Genomic DNA, 22470 nt, shown 5'->3' with positions numbered 1-22470 from the left:
CAATCTCCCTCCTTCCTTTTCCAATTAAAATTTTGGAAAGGGTTGTGAGCAGATCGCTTTCAGATTACTTGGAAGAACATCATTTGTTGGATAGGGACCAGTTTGGCTTCCGGCCCGGACATGGGACAGAGTCAGCCCTGACAACTATGATGGATAACCTACGGATACGGGCCGACAACGGGAGCACCGTGGTTATGGTGCTCCTGGATATGTCGGCCGCATTCGACACAGTGAGTCACCCAATTCTGCTTGAGAGATTGGAGGGTATTGGGTTAAAGGGACGGGCACTGCAGTGGCTTCGATCCTATCTGACAGGGAGACAGCAGATGGTAACCTTGGGACCATTTACATCTAGAACATCTTCCATAGCCCATGGAGTACCGCAGGGCTCCAGTATGAATGAATGAATGAATGAAAGCAGTTTTTATAGAGCGCGATGGCTACCCTGAGGCGTCCCAGCGCTAAATAGACCTGCGTATGCGTAGAGGGACCTAGTCTGTAGTGGTAAACAACAGCGTTTTTAGCCCCTTTCGAAAGGAAAGATGGTTAGATTCTGAACGTAGATGGAGAGGCAGAGAGTTCCAGAGTTTTGATGAATTATAAGAGAACAGTCGTCCTCCAGCTCTGGTTCTCTTAATTTTTGGCACCGTGGTCAGAAAGAAGGACGCTGATCTAAGGTGTCTGGTGGGAAGGTGGGGGGAGATCAGGGAATGATTTATGGTGGCGCCAGATTTCCAAAAAGCGCGGTGAGCAACGCATAGGCTCTTGAAGGAAATTCTTTCCCTGATTGGAAGCCAGTGCAATTTCTTTAGACCAGGTTTTACTGAAACATGACGGGGAGCTTGCAGGAGCATTCGTGCTGCACAGTTCTGAATGACCTGAAGCTTATTGATCGTGGACTGGGGGGCCCCCAAATAGAGGGTGTTTCCATAGTCCAAACGAGAGAGTATGAGGCCTTGGGTCATAATTTGTCTAGCTTTAAAGGGAAGACGGGAGAGAATTTTTCGGATGAGCCTAAGCATCCCGACACAGGTGGCTGAGAGTTTAGCTGCCTGGCAGGAGAAGTTGAGAGATTTGTCCAACCAGATACCCAGACTCTTAATTGAGTCCTTGGGAATAGGAGTAGAACCAAGGCAGGATGGCCAGAAGAGGTTATTGATGGCGTTGGGAGAGTTGCCCAGAAGCATCAGCTCTGTCTTATCTCCGTTTAATTTAAGACAGGATGAGGTCATCCAGGAGGCCACTGCTTCTAGGCAGTCCCTCAGGTTATTGTTAATCTGTGTCTGAGTTTGGTTTAAGGCGACTACTAACCGGGTGTCGTCCGCATAGGTCACAATTTTTATCCCAAAAGGGTGGACGATTGCAGCCAGTGGGGTCATATAAATGTTGAAGAGCGTTGGGCTCAGTGAAGAGGCCTGCGGCACTCCACATTCTAGAGGTTTACAAGGGGAGGTGGCATTACTCTTGAAAACCTGGAAGGAGCGATCAGACAAGAAGGAATTAAACCATCTGAGAACCTGAGTAGAGACTCCCAGATTGGAGAGTCTCTGAAGAAGGATGCTGTGGTTCACAGTGTCAAAAGCAGAGCTAAGATCAAGGAGGAGAATGGCGACGGTGCCTCCTTGATCGATAATCCTCCTAGCCTCTTCCGTCACTGCAATCAGAGCAATCTCAGTCCCATGCAAGGGCCGAAACCCAGTCTGGGAAGGATCCAACAGATGGTGGGTCTCGAGAAACTCCGTCAATGACTTATTGACATGCTTCTCCACAATCTTGCTGAGCCAGGGTAAGAGAAGATTGGGCGATAGTTCGCCGGGTTGTTGCTATCTAGGTTAGGTTTTTTAAGCAGGGCTTTTACCATAGCGTGTTTCCAAGGGAGCGGAACTATGCCGGTGGCTAGGGAGGCATTAAGCAACTCCATGATAGTGGGGAGGATGAGTGGACTGACTAACATCAGAGATCGCGGGGGCGCGGGGTCGTTGGGGGAACCAAATTTAATCTGGGACATCAAGGACTGTAAAATGGGCTGATTCAGAGGGGGGAGTGTTTCAAGTGTTACAGGGGGCGACACCTCTGTCTTAGCATCTTCGACAGTCATTGAGAGGGTCTGGGTGATAGGGAAGGTGATGTATATGGCCTGGATTTTTCCATGAAAGAACTCTGCCAGATCGTTGCAACGAAGTTGAGCATCACCAGGGTTGGGAATTTTTCCTGGAAGTTTAAGGAGAGTTTTTGCAATGTTGTAAATTTCTTTAGGCTTAGAGGCAGCTGCAGTGATCTTAGTTTCGAAAATAACAGCTTGTGCGTTTCTGATTTTGTTCTTATAAGATTTTATCGCAGCTCTGTAAGCAATTTTCCTGGAGGGTGAAAAGTCCAGACGCCATTTCCTCTCTAGTTTTTTACAAAGGCGCTTGCTTTCTCGCAGGTCTTGGGAATACCAAGGGGCAGTTTTGGTGCCACGCTTGGTTTTGATGCATTCTAAGGGGAGAGTAGCATCTAAAGAATTCAGAATCCAGTTATTAAAATTTCGATTGGCTAGGGTGGGGTCAGGATCGAGAGAAGGTCTTGATGACTCGAGGGCCAGAGCCCAGTCCGCTCGTGAGAGTGTAGACCAATTCCGAATTTCCGAATGACTTTAGATGGAGAAGGAGGACTGTGTATAATAGACAGACAAAAAGGGATCAGAAAGTGGTCTGTCCAGGGTAGCGGGGCGGGGTTTTCCACCAGGAGGTCAATACAGTTACTGAAGATAGAATCCAACAGATGACCCTTACAATGGGTGGGTTTCGTTACTAACTGCTGGAGTTGTAATGCAGCAAGGTTCTCAGACAGATCTAAGGAATTATGGTCGGTAGTGTTATCAAGGTGGATGTTGAAATCTCCTAAAAGTGTGTAGTTTGCTAAGCTACATACCGAGTCAGCCAATGAGGGGGATATGGCATGAAGAAATTGCCCCATAGGCCCCGGTGGGCGGTATATAAGCGTCCCTGAAAAGGTATTGGTAGCAGAGAGATCAAGAGAGAAGGTTAGACTTTCACAATTGGGTAGAGAGTTGGGCAGACTCCGACAGTTATAGCAATCCTTAAAGATAGTGGCAAGTCCACCTCCTCTGGTGGGGAGGTCTGCCCGTAGGATCAGATAGCTCTTAGGTAGTGCTTTGATAACGTCAGGGTCTGATTCGGAATGGAGCCAGGTTTCTGTTAAAAATAAGGCATCTGGTTTAGTATCCTCTAAAAACAGCGAAACCTCTGTGCTATGTTTGGGGAGTGACCTACAGTTCAATAGATACATGCGAACTAGAGTACCTTTATCCGTAAGGTCACGGAAAATTTGAAAGCCACAGTGTGGACAGACTAATCCGTGATCTATTGGATTGCAGGAAGGGACGCAAAGAGGAGAGGGCTTCATTCTAAGTTGAAGGAGAGCCTGGGAACTGTATCTCCGTATAGTAGGGGACAATAGAGCAGGGGTCGTGGCCCCTGGCCCCGGTCGGCCGCGGACAGGCGCAGACGGGCTTTTCTTTGGCGCGCCCGCTGCGCGCTTGTACCATGAGCCTCTTTGTAGCGTGTGGGAAGCAGACACTAGACTGCTCCCCGCGCTACTTCCAAGATGGCGGGCGGGCGTGCAAAATTGAATACTTTTAATATATTTGGGGAACAAAGTATTAAAGTGCCGCAAGTGAGTAAAAACAAGTTAAAATGACAATATTTTTTAAAACTTGGTTAAAAAAACATCCAGGTAAACGCTACCTTAAAACAATGCTAGGATCGCTCCAGCCCCCGATACAAAACGTTACAGCCACTGTCTCCCGGCTCAAGCCTCAGGAGATTTCGCCGCTGCGCGCTTGTACCATGAGCCTCTTTTTAGCGTGTGGGAAGCAGACACTAGACTGCTCCCCGCGCTACTTCCAAGATGGCGGGCGGGCGTGCAAAATTGAATACTTCAATATATTTGGGGAACGAAGTATTAAAGTGCCGCAAGTGAGTAAAAACAAGTTAAAATGACAATATTTTTTAAAACTTGGTTAAAAAAACATACAGGTAAACTCTATCAGCCCCATTCTTTTCAACATTTATCTACAACCACTTTTTTCTATCATCAAAGCATTTGGGGTGGAACTGGTCAACTATGCGGATGACACGCAATTGACATTCTCTATGGAGGGTAAACAGGCTGTCCCCATGGAACGATTCCACGAGTGCATGCGTCTGACCACAAATTGGCTGCAGAGAAATTCCTTGCAGTTCAATGGAGGGAAGACCGAGGTACTGTATTATTCACCAGCAAGGTTGACTCTACATTCACCGGTGGAGTTCAGGCTTGCCCCAGAGGAGGACTCGCTGGCCCCGGCTAAGACAATACGCAATCTGGGGGTCCTTATAGATAATAACCTCCAAATGGAATCTCAGGCAGGCAATACAGCCAGAGTGTGCTTTGGGCTACTGCGCCTGTTGCGCCGGATCTTACCGATTCTACCGAAAGAGATGCGTCCCCTGGTTGTGAGCAGCACAGTGTTGAGTAGGATGGACTATTGTAACTCTCTGTATTTGGGGGCCCCTCAATACATCTTCCAGGGGCTGCAGAGTCCAATCGGCTGCGGCTAAACTAGTACTAAACCGCAGACGTGTCTCATCCTCTACTCAGGCTCGGAGAGAGCTTCACTGGCTGCCAATCAGAGAAAGGGTCCTTTTTAAATCTCTCTGTTTGGTATACAGAGCAACACACGGGATGGGTCCAATCCCCCTTCAGGAAAAGTTTACCTGGTACCTCCCGCAGAGACAGCTCCGCTCTTCCAGCGCCAACTTGCTGTTAATTCCTAGATTCAAACGGTCTAGGATGGGCGGGAGGGCTTTCAGCGTGGTGGGTGCCCGGCTGTGGAATGAGTTACCACAGAAGATTTGACAACTCGACTCATTAACTGATTTCAGAAAGAGCCTTAAAACATGGCTCTTTCCGAAAGCCTAACCCTTCCAATCTGTTTAATTTCTCGCACCGGTAATATTTGTGCTATATCAGAGCGACAGGATACCCGTAGGGTCACAGCAGCGCTATATAAGAATCAATACAATACAATACAGGCAATTTGACATTCCTGAAATGACTGGCAGCAGATACTACATTTTTGCACATCATGTGGTTTTGCATATTTTGGCATGTACTTTCATTTCGATTTCTGCATAGAGTTTGTTGTTCCCACGTCATTCGCGATTTACTTCCTTCAAGTCGTATATGAGCACATTTACCAATGGTAATGGGGTCACAACTCAAATTATAGCAAATGTCGCCTTCAGAGATGTTTAACGTTATCACTTGTGTTAGATTTTTCCAATCATCATCAGTAGTTTCTGGACAAAATCAGCAAAACTCATAAGGTGACGTGAGATTTCACATCATGTTCCTCCACTGCCTCGTCTGTATTTGTGACATTCAATGTCTGCAACAGCACATCAACAGGGGTAGGTATAGCTATGAGGCACGTGGAAATAATATCTATGGTGCTTTTCATGTTTGTCATGCAAAAGTACGACCTGTTGAAGACTATCTGTGCAAGATAGGACCACACATTGTCAGGCCGAGTCTTCAGTGCTGTTGATTTGCCCTGTCGGCTGGCCACTTCGGAGTAAGGGCCTCCCGGCCCCACTCGAACACGACCAAACACACTCCAGCGAGCGCAAGCAGAGCACAGATACGCCATGCTGTGATCTAAAAGAACAGAGAACAAACGGGTATTATTCATTCTCGCAAGTAACATTTATCAGCAGGCACGTTCCCATTTTTCCTGCCCTGGTTTCATGACTAACAGGACGTTGTCCTTTCCTATTTCAATAACCTCTGTCTGTTCGGGGGGACCATTTGGAGTTTCTACCCACACTTTGGCTCCTGGATTCTTGTCAGTAGAGCCAAACCCTCCTTCAACACGCGTGGTGAGGAGGGCTGACTTGACTATCCCTCTGTATACTGGCATGATCACTATTTGAGCAACTCTGTCTCCAGATTGTATTACCAAATCAGCGTCTCCACTATTAAGTAGGATGACCTTGATAGTCTGCATCAATGACCCCTCCCAGCACTTGAATGCCCTTTAGAGCCAGTCCAGATCGAGGGGCGATCAAGCCAAAGTGCTCTGGGAGAATCTGTATTCCCACTCCTGTCTCAATAAGTGCTATATCCCTTGGTTTGAGTCTGTACTGTTTCAAAGCATGCATATCAAGACCTGCAGCCTCCGGTGTCGCCCAGTACGGAGCCAAAGCTTCAGGAGCTGTCTCCCAGTAGTGAATGGTATTGGTGGCGACATGAGGCTGAATCTGCGAGTCTGGGGTTAGCATTCACATCAAAGGGGTTTCTGCATTTGCTATGGATCTATTATTCAGTATTTGCAGTGCTTCATTTAAATGATCTCTCCAACTTTTCAATGACCCATCAGACAACTTTCTCAATTGATCTTTCAACAATCCATTCATGCGCTCATCAGACCCGCAGCCAGCGAGTAATATGGAATATGACAGACCCACTCAATGTTGTTTTGTACACCATAATCCTGCACCAATTTGCCTTTGAAATGAGACCCATTGTCACTTTGAATCTGTAATGGAATTACATAATACAAAATCAGCAAATCTAACGTTTTCAATGTGTTCAACTGAGTAGCACGTTTACATGGAAATGCTATCAAATATCCAGAGTATGTGTCTTCAGCCGTGCACACATATTGACATCCTCGACTAGTTGGCAGGGGCCCAATGTAATGATTCTGCCAGATCTGTGCTGGTAATTTTCCTCTGCCTAACTGGCCTCTCACTATCTGTGGGACTGGTCTATGTCAGGTATGCTGACAAACAGGACATTGGAAGATCGCAGTTTTAAGCCGATCTAGAGGAATGTGTATCCCTCTATTCCCTGCCCACCTGCTAGTAATCTGTTCTCCAAAGTGTCCACACTTCTGATGTGCACACTTCGCAATCCCAACCAGGTCAGAATCTTGCATTGCCACCTCGGTCTCCGAAATCTTAGCTTTTTCATCTGTGGGGGAATTAAACCAGCGGTCGAGTGAGTCGGTGGAACAGTGAGCATCTACATGATACACGGTAACTGTGCTTTGTGGCAACATGTTCCAGATCTCTTTCCACAGTTCCTTACCCCACACTTCCTTTGTATTTATCATCCAGTTGTGGGCATGCCAAGTGGCTAACCCATTGGCAGTAGACCACGAGTCAGTGTCTGTAGTTTATACGAATTGGCTGGAACAAGCCTGCAAGACTCTAGCTCCAGTTAAGACTCTTCGCCCTAAAAGATTGCAACCTTCGGCGCCATGGTTTACAGAGGATTTGAGAAATCAGAAACTCGTGTGTAAATGGCTGAAGCGGAACTGGAGGAAGGGCTATGGAGAAGCTGATAAAACACTGTATAAGCTCAGTCTGCAAAATTATAAACAGCTTATTTTTGCCGCCAAACAAAAGTACTTTACAATTTGTATTGATTTGGCAAAGAATTCAACAAAAGAGCTATTCAGAACTGTTTCTAATCTGGCTTCTCCAGGTCCAGCCAGAGTCCAGCCCAGCCAGGAACTTTGCGAAGATATCGCCAAGTTTTTCCTGACCAAAGTATAGTCCATCTTTTGCACTTTCAGTGGGTCGAGCTCTGGGGGTGGGGGTATATGCAACTGCGGAGGAACCATAGTTAGCAACTGTTCCCAACGTAATGTTCGAGAATTTCTCACCAGTGTCTCTTGAAGACATTTAAGAGCTCCTCACGGCTGCAAACTCAGGGTCACCCTATGACCCATGTCCAGTGGCAGTGGCCAAGCTGGCTCCGATCCCTATAGCGTCGCTGCTATTACCCATCTTTAATGGCATGTATGCAACTGGGCAGTTTCCTACATGTTGGAAATTAGCCTCCATCCTGCCCCTATAAAAAAAACAAACAATTTGGATCCTAACTATCCCAACAACTTCCGCCCCATTTCTAGGCTTCCACTCCCAGCGGAACTGATTAAAAAAAATATGAATACACAACTCAGTGCCTTTCTAGTAGAGACACAAGCTTTGGACTCTGATCAATATGGCTTTAGGGAAGGCCATAGCACTGAGACTGCCCTCATTAAAGCCACAGATGAGATCAGGGGGGCTGTAGATCGGGGGGTCAAGGCAGTTCTGGTGTTGTTGGATCTGTCCGCTGTCCTTGATACGGTCCATCAGGATATTTTGATGGACCGTCTAAAGGCATGCGGGGTCCTTGTAAAGCTTGGGACCTTTTAAGATCCTTTCTATCTGGCAGGAGACAAATTGTTTCACTTGGAGATCATCAGTCAAAACCGTTTGCACTGCCTTGCGGTGTTCCACATGGCTCTTCCCTTAGCCCCACACTTTTTAATGTTTGTCTCCTTTGTGGCGCCTATAGTTAGGGCATTTGGATTTGGCTTGACATCATATGCGGATGACACCCAAATTGTAGTGTAACTGCTACCCGGAGAGGAGGCTGGTTTAGACAATCAATTCCAAGAGTGTATGTTATCAGTGGGTAGCTGGATGGCAAAGAATTGCCTAAAACTCAACACTGGTAAAACAGAGGTCATGTTGTTTGGAAACAATATTAACTTCTGGACTCCAAACTGGTGGCCAGACTTGATGGGCTCTCTCCCCTCACCCACTAATAAGGTGAAAAACTTGGGTGTGATAATGGATGAGGGTCTTACTTTTAGGCAACAGGTTAATTCAGTGGCATCTAAAACCTTTTATGTAATTAAAACAATCAGGAAAATATTGCCGTTCCTGCCCCCGAGCAGCCGACAAACAGTGGTCGCAACTCTCGACATGTCGAGATTGGACTATTGTAACAGTTTGTACCTTAATGCTCAACAAAGGCTCCTGAATAAACTTCAATCACTGCAGAATGCAGCAGCCAGACTGCTTTCGGGCACACCTCTGATTGCGCCCATTACCAAGGAAATAAACAAATTGCACTGGCTACCGGTAAGAAACTGAGTACGCTTTAAAGCCCTGTGTCTGGTCTTCAAGGCGCTGCATGGTTCAGGTCCTGACTACCTAAAACAGTATTTCCACTGGTACACACTGAAAAGGCACTCCGCTCATTAGGGGCTAGGTTGGTCTCAGTGCCACGCATAAAGAAAGTTCGATGGGGAGGCAGAAGTTTCACTTACACTGCGGCCAAGGCCTGGAACGACCTGTCGTTCCAGTTAAGATGCATCACAAACCTCTTAGCTTTCAGGAAGAGCCTAAAGACCTGGCTCTTTGCCCAATGAACTTCTTCCTTTGGTCACAGGAGATCTAACTAGCGCCAGGACACCTCCGGGTAGAAGCTGCGCTGTATAAATATCATTAACAGTGTATATATATGACATTTTCCTGGCAATTCTTGTTTCAAAGCTTGATACACAGCATATAGTTCTGCAAACTGGCTACTCTCTCCCTCTCCAGTAGTGGTCAACAATATCTTGGTCAGAGGATTGTACGACACCGCCTTCCAGTGCCTTTTAGCCCCTACATACCTGGCTGAACCATCAGTAAACCACACATGCTTCCTGTCCTCTAAGGAGAATTATTCAAATGGCTTACCCACTTCACAGTAGACTCCTGTATCTCTGGTACATCATTAACACCTCTGTATCTCCCACTGGGGCTTGCGCCACCTGCTCAGGCAACACCGCAGTGCCTTTGAGACCTAATCGGACCCTATCCTGTATGTACCACTTCCATTTGATTATGCTGGCCTCTTGTGCATATCCTATTCTGTGAGTCTTGGGGGAACTCATCACCCATTGCATTATAGGAATCTCAGGTCTCCAAAAACCAAACAATCTAATGAACCTCTGGGCTTCCTTTCTATTTCGTGGCACAGCTAATTCTTTGATCTTTTGTTCCACCTGGGGCACCACCTGTCTGTGTCCCTGATGCCACTGAATACCCAAAAACTTCACACTTTGAGAGGGTCCTTGTAATTTGGTGGGATTTATCTCCCACCCTTTGCTCTGCAAATGCTCTACAATCCTTTCCAGCTGAATCTGCACCTGCTTGTCGTGTACCCCACAATGCTTACCTCGGCTTGTGGAGTGATTCCGCAGGGACGACAAGAGCGCCCGCCCCTGTACCCACCTACCCCTTAAGGACAGCAGAACCCAGCGGGGATGAGATGGACGCAGGGAAGGGAGCCAGTGGGAAGGCAGGAGGCGGTGTGCTGGGTTGTTGGACGGAGGCTGGAAGACAGGGAAAAAGACCTAGTTAGCAGGTAACCCCCACTACCTCTTGTTCCACACCCCGTAATCCACACACAAAGAAGAACCTTGTTGTTTCCTCTGTTGAGGACTCACCAGTGTTGGACAGGCTACGGGCTTTAGTCCTTATGCCGCTCCGGGCGAAGAGGGTGAGGGGCTGTAACGCTGGTCACTCCCAAATGCCCTCCAACTGTACCTCGCTTCTGAAGGCGCATGACGGCGCTAGGACAACAAGTAAGTGCGGCCCCTTCCCTTTAGTTTGTGGTGAAGCTAGAGGATCCTTCAGCACTCCTGTACGGGAAAGACGGAGAACCTACCAACTGTTCAGTCACACCCCAGTAAGGCATGTGCAGCGTGAAGCAAAATAAGTAAAACCCAGAAAGCTTTCCTGCGCGATGCTAACAAAATAACTACGAGGCGCTCCTGCGCGGTTCTAACAAAATAACTAAAAGGCGCTCCTGCGCGGTGAAACCAAAAACAAGCCCTGCAACACTCCTGTGTTTGCTAGGCTCCAGTTGTGAAGGAGAGAATTACCTCGCCTCGATGTTCGGCGTCGATCTGCCAGAAGGCTTCCCCAACGGTTCTTCAGCAGAGAGGGTCGGCTCTTGATCGGCGCGGCTGGGCTCCGGGTACGATCCCCGCTCCTCGGGAATCAAGAAGGAATTCGAAGCGGTGGGTTGGCGGGAAGACGCGATGTTATGCGTTCTTCCCGGAAGTGCTTCTCATGACCTTACGTCCGTGGTGAGGACTAGACCGGGAACCCGCTTCCGACCGGAAGTGAGTCTCCCGGTTCGTGTCTGTGTGTGTGGATGCGGGAGCGCCGGCAAATGCCGCGAACATGACAGTACCCCCCCGAAACAGATCCCCCACCCGCACCACCGGAGACCCAGAAAGAGGAAGCAAGACGGGGGCTCAAGGGATGACCCAGATGGAAAGCACGGACTAGGTCGGGAGCATGGCGAACATGAGACAAAGGCTCCCAAGACAGCTCGTCCGGGCCATAACCCTTCCAGTCCACCAGGTAGTACAGTTTACCCTTAGTACGACGGGACCCCAGGATGGCCCTGACCTCGTACTCAACATGATCCTCCACTACCACCGGAGATGGAGGAGACAGAACAGTGCCACCCGGGCGGACCGGCTGAAGAAGGGACACATGGAAGTCTGGGTGGATCTTCATGTGCAGGGGCAGCGAGAGCCGCATAGCCACGGGGTTAACCACCCTTTCAATGACAAAGGGACCCACGAAACGGGGTAGCAGTTTCTTGGGACCATGCACGTTGAGGTGCCGAACAGAGAGCCACACCTGATCACCCACGCTGTACATGGGTTCTTTTTGACGATGAGCGTCAGCGTGAGTCTTGTATGTGTCTTTCGCTTTGGCCAACTCAAACCGAGCTTGCTGCCAAAGGCCGCGCAGGGCGTCGTGGTAGGCACGTACTGTCGGCAACAAGCTGGCCCGCGGTACCTCCCAAGAGGAGGTGCGGGGGTGATGGTCGTGGAGACAAAAGAATGGCGACATACCGATGGCAGAATGTTTTCCGTTGTTGTAGGCGTATTCCGCCATCCAGAGTACTTCGGACCATTCCTTCTCGACCGTTAGCAGCAAACAACGGAGGTACTAGTCCATGGTGTGATTCGTTCTTTCGGCCTGACCGTCGGTCTGGGGGTGGTATGCAGAGGACAAGCGCACCTCCATGTCTAGGATCTTGCACACCTCCTTCCAAAAGCGGGACACAAATTTCGAACCCCGGTCCGTTATGACGGACGAAGGGATGCCATGGAGGCGCACCACCTCCTGTACGAAGATCAAAGCCAGCTCCGCCGCCGTGGGTAACTTCGCCAAGGGCACGAAATGCGCCATCTTAGATAGGTGATCGACAATGGTGAGTACCGTGGTATGCCCTGTTTTGGTGAGGGGTAGGTCCACCACGAAGTCCATAGAGATTGTGTGCCACGGGTATGGTGGCACAGGGATGGAACGCAGAAGACCAACCGGGGGTTCCGATCTGTTTTTACTGAAGAGACAAACGGTACAGTTCTTTACATGGTTCTTCATGTCAGACACCATAGAAGGCCACCAGAACTGCCTTCGCACGAGTTCAAGCGTTTTATGGAAGCCGGGGTGGCCTGATAAGACATGATCGTGGCACAGACTGACTGCCGTCTGCTGGCTGGAACACCCAGGAAGGTATAACCTGGCACCGTGGTACAGCAATCCGTCCACGCACGTTACCCCAGCGTTTTCCGCCACCAGAGCTTCCCGGTTTGATTGCTCCGTGTCCTTTTCCACTTGAGCCAGAAACTCCGAGGATGTTACAACTCCCTGGAAGCGATCCTCCGAGAGTATGGGGCCTGGTTCGATGGGGTCGGGTTCCACGTCAGACTCCCCTAGGCGTGATAGGGCATCGGCTTTGGCGTTTTCCTTCCCGGGGCGAAACGTGATGACGAAGTCGTATTTATTGAAGAATAAGGTCCACCGAAGCTGTCGGGCAGTGAGGGCACGTGCCGATCGTAGGAACTGGAGGTTCCTGTGGTCCGTATAGATGGTTACCGTGTGTTTCGCGTCTTTCAGGAAATGGCGCCATTCTTCGAACGCGGTCTTGATAGCCAGAAGTTCCCGGTCGGACACCGTGTAGTTGCGTTCCGCTGGTTGGAGTTTCTTGGAATAAAAAGCCACCGGATGTAATAGTCCTGTGCTGGTGTTCCGTTGGGAGAGGACCCCTCCTAAGGCGTCTTTTGAGGCGTCAGCTTCCACCACGAAGGGCTGTTCGGTGTCGGGGTGCATCAGAACAGGGGCTAGGGTAAACCGTCTCTTTAGTTCCCGGAACGCGTTGTCAGCTTCCTGATTCCAACCAAACGGCACACCCTTGCGCAACAAGCGTGTAATCGGGGCTACCATCTCCGAGAAACCGGTGATAAACCTCCGGTAGTAGTTGGAAAAACCGAGGAACCGTTGAACCCCCTTTACGGATTCAGGAGGAGGCCACGATACGATGGCGTCCACCTTCTTGTCGTCCATCTGGATACCCGCAGGAGTGATGATGTGCCCCAGGAACTCAACAGAGGTGACATGAAATGCGCTTTTTTCCAGTTTGACGTACAAACGGTGTTTTCTCAGTTATTGAAGGACTGAACGGACATGCTGGACGTTTTCTGCGGTGGACTGGGAAAAAATCAGGATGTCGTCTATGTAGACAACACAGAAGATGTCTATGAATTCCCTCAACACCTCGTCTATGAAGTACTGGAATGCTGCGGGGGCGTTACAGAGTCCGAAAGGCATGACCTGGTATTCGAACAGACCAAACTTCGTCCGAAAGGCGGTTTTCCATTCGTCACCCTTTCGGACTCTGACAAGATGGTAAGCGCCCCGCAGGTCCAGCTTCGTGTAAATGGTGGCGTTTTTCACCTGTTCCAGTAGGTTGGTAATCAAGGGCAGCGGGTAACGGTTTTTCACAGTAATGGTGTTCATTGCTCGGAAGTCTATGCAGGTTCTTAAATCTCCCTCCTTCTTCGATACGAAGAAAAGAGGAGAGGAAACCGGGGACCTGGAATGGCGAATGAACCCGTTGTCCAGAAACTCGTCCAAGTATGACCTTAGGTGGAGATTCTCTTTCTCTGTTAGGGAGTATATTCTGCTGCATGGCAGCGTAGAGCCGGGAATCCGGTCTATTCGGCAATCGAAGGACCGATGCGGTGGCAGAGTGTTGGCCCCTTTCTTGTCGAACACATCGGCTAGGTCCAGATATTCCTCTGGTATCGCTGCTTGGGACACCACCCCCATACCCTGAAATGGCAGCGAGCATGCTTGTATGGAGCGATCTCCCAGGATGTTGTCCGTAGCGTAACAGGTTCCACAACAATGTTCTGAATTCAATCGTATCACTCTGGTTACCCAATCAATGCAGGGGTTGTGTTTCACCAACCATGGTAAACCCAATATCGCCTTGAATTGAGGTGCGTCAATGATGTCAAAGCTGATGGACTCAGCGTGGTGATTCGCAAAGGACATAGTCATGGGCTCGGTTTGATGTCTGATAGGACCGGAGGTCAGGTCCGTTCCATCAACAGCCTTAACATTTTCGGGTTGGGCCTTCGACACTTTGTTCATGCCCACATGAACCCGCTTCCGACCGGAAGTGAGTCTCCCGGTTCGTGTCTGTGTGTGTGGATGCGGGAGCGCCGGCAAATGCCGCGAACATGACACTGCTCTTGTTTCTCTCCCTGTATCATCACGTCATCAATGTAATGGCAAAGCTGTACCCCAGGAATAACTGGCAACTCATCTAAGTGGTCTGCCACCATCCGGTGATAGATGGTAGGACTATGCAAGTACCCTTGAGGCAAATTTCTGAACATGAGTTGTCTGCCATTCCATGAGAATGAGAATTGCTCTTGGCATTCAGGGGCAGAAAAGAAAGCAATGGCAATATCAAGTCGCATACCAAGTCCCAGGGTGCTTCTGTATTTTCTCAATTAAAGTAACAGTATCTGGGACAGCGGCAGTCAAAGGAGGTGTGTGCTTGTTCAATTTGCGATAATCAACTGTCAAGCACCAAGTATTGTCACTTTTGCGCACAGGCCGCATGGGTTTATTCCATGCGGTAGTGATTGGAGTCACCACCCCTGCCTCTATCAAGTCCTGTATGGTTGCACTGATCTCATGCCTCCCTGGAATTCTGTACTGTTTCAAATGAACTACCTTAGTAGCCTGGGGCACCTTCACTGGAGGAATCTTCAAGCGACCCACCCTTACGGCGCCAATTGAAATGTACTTCTTTGATCCAAATTGATAGTACCTATCCTCCAAATACAGAGTTATTCCCTTCAAGATATCAATTCCAATAATATATTCAGATAGGGGCACAATCAATACAGTGTACTCTCTTTGGTATTCTCCCTATTTTCATTTGAACCTTTGTCTGCACTGCTGGTGTCTCTTTTCCGCATAAGCCTGTGATTGTGAAATACTGTTCTTTAAACTTTTTGGGATTTCCATATATCAAAGTGGCCTCCGCTCCAGTGTCTACTAGGGATCGGGCCCTCTGAACATTACAATGTTTCCAATGAATTTCTATGTCAACATAAGGTCTATTATCTTTGCGAGCCCATCTCTATACCGGAGCTTGACCTATTTCCTAATCTGCTTTAAATCTGTCAACCTTTGCCCAGGTCAAATCTGGGTACAACCTGTCATATTCTCGAGGGAGGAATTCCTCCTCCCTTCCGTTCTCACTGAGTCATTCACTTTCTGAATCTCTCCCTTCCTTCGTGCTCAAATGGGCAGCTCTCTCACCATCCTTTTCCTCCTCATCCACCTCTGGCTTTCTTCGCATTTTATTTTGTTTATTAACTCTCCTGCTTCCTTCCTTTTTATCCAAACCTCTTTTCCGATACATCTCCCACAGACTTTTAGTCTCTATTCCATCTATCTTCTCTTTCTCCACTCCATCCTTCAACAAAGCCAAAACATATCTCTTCTAGACAGCCTGTTATTGTCTGCGAGTCTCAGACCTGGAAGCTCTTTCAGTCTTTTTCCAGTCCCCCAGCTCTCTCAACTCACGGACTGCCTCAACCACCTGCGCCAAAGTATTACCAATCTGATTAATTAGCAAAGTCATCATAACTTGTTTGTATGCAGGGGGAGCCAAATGGATTATTTTATTTCGCACAGATGCATTCAACAGCTCATCCATCAACTTATGTGCCTTATCCAGGAAAATAGCAGTTTTCATCACCTCCTCCATAAGCCTCTGTATAGCATCTCTCAGTGCATACCAAGGTTTATCATTCACTGGCCAGTCTGACTCTGCTGGGTATTTATGACTACATCCAACCATGCCAACTGCAACAGGCTGATTTGATTATTGTCACTGTAATTCCCAAACTGCTCCTGCACTGTAGAATCAGTACTGAGTGCACAAAATTTCACTGCATCTCCATGATCTAACATTACCCCAGAGGCGCCCATATCATACAACCGCACCATCCATGTAAGCAGACATTCTCCAGGTCTTTGTCGGAATCTGTCTGAGATGTCATTAATCTCCTGCTGAGTAAAATCCTCCATACAATCCATCGCAACCCCCTGTGGATAATTTGGACCACCCTGTATCTTCCGACGATATATGGGCTGCGCCTGAACCACATTGCGTTCTTCCGACTCACCCTGGCTGCCAGCTTGATCACAAACTCTTCCAGAGTCTGAAAACTCTGAAGAATCCCAAATATTCCCATCCCACGTTTCAGGGTCCCAGTCAATTCCTACCTTTGCAATAGCTAAACCTACTTTTCTCTTGTTAACTCTTCCCCTCCTTTTCTTGTACTTGTATTGCGCAATACGAACCGCAGCATTTTCAGCCACAGTCTGGTAAGTTTCCAACTTATCTTGTAATAACTTATTCTGACAGGTTAACATCGTAGAGGTATTTTTGGCTTCAACAAACTGTTTCTCTATTTTTTCATATTCGTGCTGCAGCTGAACACATTTATCATGCATTTTACGATAAGCACATAAGAGGATTCAGCCCCTTCTTCCTAACGTGCTAAGCTCTTTTCCTTTCTCGACAGGCACTTTTTGCAAACACGCAACCACTTGTGCTGGCTCAGCGTCAGCTAAACGCACATTCCAATTCTCACTCAGACCAGCGCAATGAGCCCACTCATGGGCAAGCATACCCAAGAGGAGGCAAACGCACTACTGCACCTTTAAACAACACACGTTTAACAGCGCTCCCAAAAGACGAGGCGATAAAACAAAACCCAGCACACTCTTAAGGCGAGGCAAGAAGACAAATTCAGGTGCATTTAAAGTGACACACACATGTTTATTTATTCAATATTTTAGAAAGGAAGGTAAAATATATCAGTTAATGCAGACTCCCAAAAATCAAATGACTGGAGTGCAAAACCAGAATGAAATGCAGCATATATACATACATGTAAAAACAACAGTTGATGGACAGAATGCAGAACAATGTCATACATTCACCCCAGTACAGAGATCTAGGCCTAAATCCATTGTTTTGTTGCTCACCATGCCGTTCCAGTTTGAACCCAGCCATATGCAAATCAGTCTTGACCCTGTGCCTCATGGGAACATTCCAGCCCGAACTGCCAAGCCAGGTCCTCCCTAGACTGGAAACAAGCAACCTAGGACCGGTTTCGGGGTTTCACCCCTCCTCAGCCAGGATAGTTTGATTGCAGTGGCATGGAGAGCACGGGACCCACGTCTGGGCATACCCGTCCCACTCGGGGTGACAAATGCAAAAACAACAGTTGATGGACAGAATGCAGAACAATGTCATACATTCACCCCAGTACAGAGATATGGGCCTATATCCATAATTTTTTTGCTCACCATGCCGTTCCAGTTTGAACCCAGCCATATGCAAATCAGTCTTGACCCTGTGCCTCATGGGAACAGTCCAGCCCGAACTGCCAAGCCTGGTCCGCCCTGGACTGGAAACAAGCATCCTAGGACCGGTTTCGGGGTTTCACCCCTCTTCAGCTGGGATAGCTTGACTCCAGTGGCATGGAGAGTACGGGACCCACGCCTGGGCATACCCTTCCCACTCGGGGTGACAAATGCAAAAACAGCAGTTGATGGACAGAATGCAGAACAATGTCATACATGCACCCCAGTACAGAGATCTGGGCCTAAATCCATCATTTTTTTGCTCACCATGCTGTTCCAGTTTGAACCCAGCCATATGCAAATCAGTCTTGACCCTGTGCCTCATGGGAACAGTCCAGCCCGAACTGCCAAGCCAGGTCCTCCCTGGACTGGAAACAAGCATCCTAGGACCTGTTTCGGGGTTTCACCCCTCTTCAGCCAGGATAGCTTGATTCCAGTGGCATGGAGAGCACGGGACCCACGTCTGGGCATACCCTTCCCACTCGGGGTGACAAATGCAAAAACAACAGTTGACTGTTCCCATGAGGCACAGGGTCAAGACTGATTTGCATATGGCCAGGTCTAAACTGGGGTGGCATGGTGAGCAAAAGAATGATAGATTTAACCCAGATCTCTTGACTGGGGGAGAATGTTTTGATTTGTTCTGCATTCCGTCCATCAATTGTGTGTCTTTTGCTTTCTTGCCCTAAGTGCGCCGGGTATGCCTAGACGTAGGTCCCGGGCTCACTGTGCCACTGGAATCAAACTATCCTAGCTGAAGAGGGGTGAAACCCCGAAACCGGTCCTAGGATGCTTGTTTCCGGTCCAGGCAAATTCTTGAGGAAATGGAAGTCGATCCTGCCATTGTACTCTTTCTAAGGCAACTTTATTCAGGGGCAACAGCCAAAGTTAGATTTGGGCTGAGAGGGGAGTGCACTGGCCCCTTCAGGATAGAAAAAGGGGTAAGACAAGGGTGTGTACTGGCCCGCTTTCTTTTTACCCTTTATACGAATAAACTTGAGGAGGAACTGGGCGCTTGTAAAATAGACTCCCCAAAGTACGGCAACAAGTCAATTGTATCGCTTCTGTACGCGGACAACGCGGTACTAATGGCGAGAACGAAGGTCGGAGCAAAGAAAGCCCTTACAAAATATCTTGAATTTATGGAAGAAAGGGGCCTTATGATAAATGCTAAAAAATCATATGTGATGCAGTGTGGTAAGGCTCGTCCAAGCTGTAAAAATCTTAGAGCGACGGGGCTTGTAATAGAGCATACTAAAACTTTTCCATACCTCAGGGTTATAATGGAGGGTTCCGGCTCCTGGGGGCCTGAGGTCAAGAATAGGACCCTATCCTTTAAACGCACCATAGTAGCATTAAAGAACTTCGCCGCTAAGCTTGGCAAAAGACCCCCTGAGATCATGCTAAAGATTTATAAATCTAAATGCAGAAGTGTTGCGTCATATGGGGCAGGGATCTGGGGGTACCAGGATACATCGGCGATACAAGTTGAAGAAAATAATTTTTTCAGATACTTATTAGCTCTACCGAAAGGTACCTCAGTCTTTAATTGCCATCAGGAATTGGGGATGGATTATATATCCGACCTGATTAAACTGCAACCTGTCCTACTCTGGCGCAGAGTATGGGTCTCAGTGGCCCTTGGTTTTAATCAGGAAATAATAAAAGATGTCATGGGCCTAGATAAAGCCAAGAGTATACCCTGGCTTGAGTATATCAGGAAAATATTTACTGATATCCAAAGGCCGGAGTTTTTCAGCATCCCAGCTTCAATTTTGAATATTTCAACACCAGAATTAAAGAGGTTATGTATGGCCCATTTTGAACTTCTCAGGTGTGTAGGAGAAATAACAATGAAAACAGTGAGTGAACATCAATTGTTACTGACCACCTACACAATCCAGCCATATACCATGTGTAATCTGGGCTTCGACCGATTCATTTTGACAAGATTTATGTTTAACCTATGTCATCGGTTAGTTACATATCCAACCAAAAATGACTGGTCTAGAGCCCTGGCTCCTTGCCCTTGTGATAGTATTTCTGCACAATCCACCTTCCATGTAGTATTGTTCTGTAAATTATATGGAAGTGAGCGTAATAGGTGGATCAGACAGTACTTGAAGCAAGGTGCTTGTCGTCAATGCCGTCCTGCGTTCCTTAGTCTGCAGCAATTGGGAAATGCTACCTGTACTATGGTTATGTCCGGTTTTTAGGTCTCGGCTAGCGATGGCTGCGCTTGCGCAGTCTCGCTCGCGAGAGATAATGAGTTGGGAGAAGAGGGGCTTGAACCCGCCCCTCTTCTCACCTGTTCTCCATTGGCTGGCCTAGTAAATGCTGGCCAGCCATTGGAGAAGAGGTCCCGTCACTCCAATAATGCCCCGTCCTTTTCGGATCGGGGGGCCCCCGAATCCGAAAAGGACACTGCGTTTCTCCGAGGCATTTCTGCTCTGCCTGCCTCGGAGAAAGGCAGCGGTGTGCTTGTTCTGGCCTCCCCCGGGCCCTCCCTTGACCTTTTAAGGACTAGTTTAAACTAATCTCCTGGGTTGCAGGCTGTGGGACGATCCACCAGAGGCCTCTTCAAACCGCGCGCCGCCGGGTTTGGTCACACCGGACCAGACCGTACCACAGTCTCCTAACTCCAGCTCCAAACAACACAGCCGCCATTCATCGGGCACTTGGAGCAGCTACTCCGGACAAACCACCCCCAACCCCCACTCGGAGCATTCCCTGCTTTCCCAGCCCCAGCGGCGCCCCTCCCCGCAAACCGCGCTAAACTCCTCCTTCTAAGCGTCACAGGGGCCCAGGACGTGACCGAGGAAAAAGTTTGTGGAGACTCCAAGAAACTTTTTACATTCAAGCTGAGGCTGGTTACAAAGTAGCATTTTTTGTATTTATTTGTTCCTGTATGTTTTACTCCCGTTGTACAAGGTGGGTGCAAGCCTCCGAAAGGATTCAGCATCCCGGTGTGTGAGGTCCCCAACCCCCCCCCCCATCGGGAACAAGGGGAGGAGAGACGCAGCGCCGCCCCCATCCCCAGCCCAGGCTGCGGCTCCAGATTTGCTTTCACTCACCCTCCCAAGTATTTCCCCGTCTCCACCCCACCCCACCCACACACACATGCCTTATGGCCGCGCCCCGCCCTCCCCTCGCGCTCACCCACCTGCCGCGCGCTGAGCTCTTTCTCCAGCTCCAGGGGTCGGTTCCTCCAGACCAGGTGATGCAGCGGGAACCTGCTGCTGTCCGGAGCCCAGCATCATCCCTCGAACATGCCGGGCCCGCCTCCTCCACCAACCGGCTGACGGGGAGGGCGGGGCGCTGCGGGGAGGAGGAGACTGGAGACCGGCAACAGAGACTGCAGGGTACGGGAGGGGAGAATGAAGGCAGAGAGAGGAGAAAGGGCGGAGAGCTGGGAGTGAGTGGTACGCTGCACGTTGGAGAGGAATGGGTAGATCTGAGAGACACTGCTGGGTACGGGAGGGCAGAGGGAGGGGGGAAGACTGATATCAGAAATCCCTTGTGAGAGAGTGTTTATTTTACTTTACTCTTCAGTGATTTCGTTCCACTGTATAACTTGTTTTATGTATAACATTTTGCAGCTCGTGAGAGACGCTCATAAACGGGAGCCTTGTGTAAATACTTTCGATCCCTACCGAGACTACCTTTGCTTTTGAGAGTGGGCTTGGCGGCCGTGATTGTTCGTTTAGACATTTGGCCTTCCGTGGATTGCCACACGCTGTCCGACACTTCTGTGTTCATAGCAGGCGCACAACACCCATTGGGCTCACCGGGCTTTAGCCCCCCCCCCCCCGTCATGTGTGTCAGCCCGGCTGAGACAGCCTTGCGGGCTGGCGTCCGTCTAATTGCAGACGGACCCGGGTACTTCACAGGTCTTTAAAAGACTCGTTAATGAGGCTTTTGTTGTGTTTTCGCCCCTTCTTACAGCCACTCTGCCTATGGCTGGAAGACTTAGCCCCCCCCCCCCCCCCCCCGAAATCTTTTTCAGCCCCCCCCCCCCCCCCCCCCCCCCGAAATTTGGCTCTCTCTCATATGCATTACTTTTGTTGTATAGCACTACTTATATCAGTGTACAGACTCACAGTACTTTACATCACGCACACATTATACAGAGACAATGAATCATATACGTATGTAAATAATTGTATAGGGAATGTTGCATAAGCCGACGAGGATTACAAAGTGTAGGAATCACATTCCATCCATACTGGTGGGCAGTATATTTTAAGAGGATTTGGTCTGGAGTAGCACAAACTCAGGATTTAAGAAAACTTCAGTGGTTGGGGGTTGGCTTTACTGACAAAAATGTATATCTGCCCAAACACACTCTTTTTAACAACATTAGAAGAATAAACAAGCATTTACAATGCAACGGTCTCGGCATTGGTAAAGTTAGAGCTATTGGCATTGCTCATGACAATGCCGTTTCTTTAAATGTTTGAAAAACAAAAACATAAACAACAATAATGTCATGAGCAATGCCAATAGCTCTAACTTTACCAATGCCGAGACCATTGCATTGTAAATGCTTGTTTAAAAAGTGTTCTTAGAAAACGGAACTTGGAGATTAGCGAACTCGTTTGAATTGATTTAATACTGTTTTAATTAAATGTTATTTATTGTAATGATTTGTATTGATATGTATATATATGAATTGTTGCTTTTATGATTTTATGTAACAAAAATCGAATAAAGCTAATCTACTAAAAAAAAAACAAAAAAAAACCAATTAAGAAGTGTGGCACCCTAGTGTGTGAGTGAGTGTTCTCGTCTTAACTCAAGTGCTTCTTTCCCCTTCCCCCCC

The 22470-nt window shown here is 48.4% G+C and overlaps 1 protein-coding gene across 1 annotated transcript in view; it reads left to right on the top strand.

Annotated features, from left to right (window-relative positions):
• RAD1 (RAD1 checkpoint DNA exonuclease) overlaps positions 1 to 22470 on the top strand; it is a 58605-nt gene that overhangs the window by 5738 nt on the left and 30397 nt on the right. The gene's annotated exons all lie outside the window — the stretch shown is intronic.

Source organism: Triturus cristatus, chromosome 2_1, assembly GCF_964204655.1.
Source record: "Triturus cristatus chromosome 2_1, aTriCri1.1, whole genome shotgun sequence".
NCBI classification, from domain to species: Eukaryota; Metazoa; Chordata; class Amphibia; order Caudata; family Salamandridae; genus Triturus; species Triturus cristatus.
Note: the sequence above shows the minus strand (reverse complement) of the source record. Positions and strands in the feature narration are given on the sequence as shown.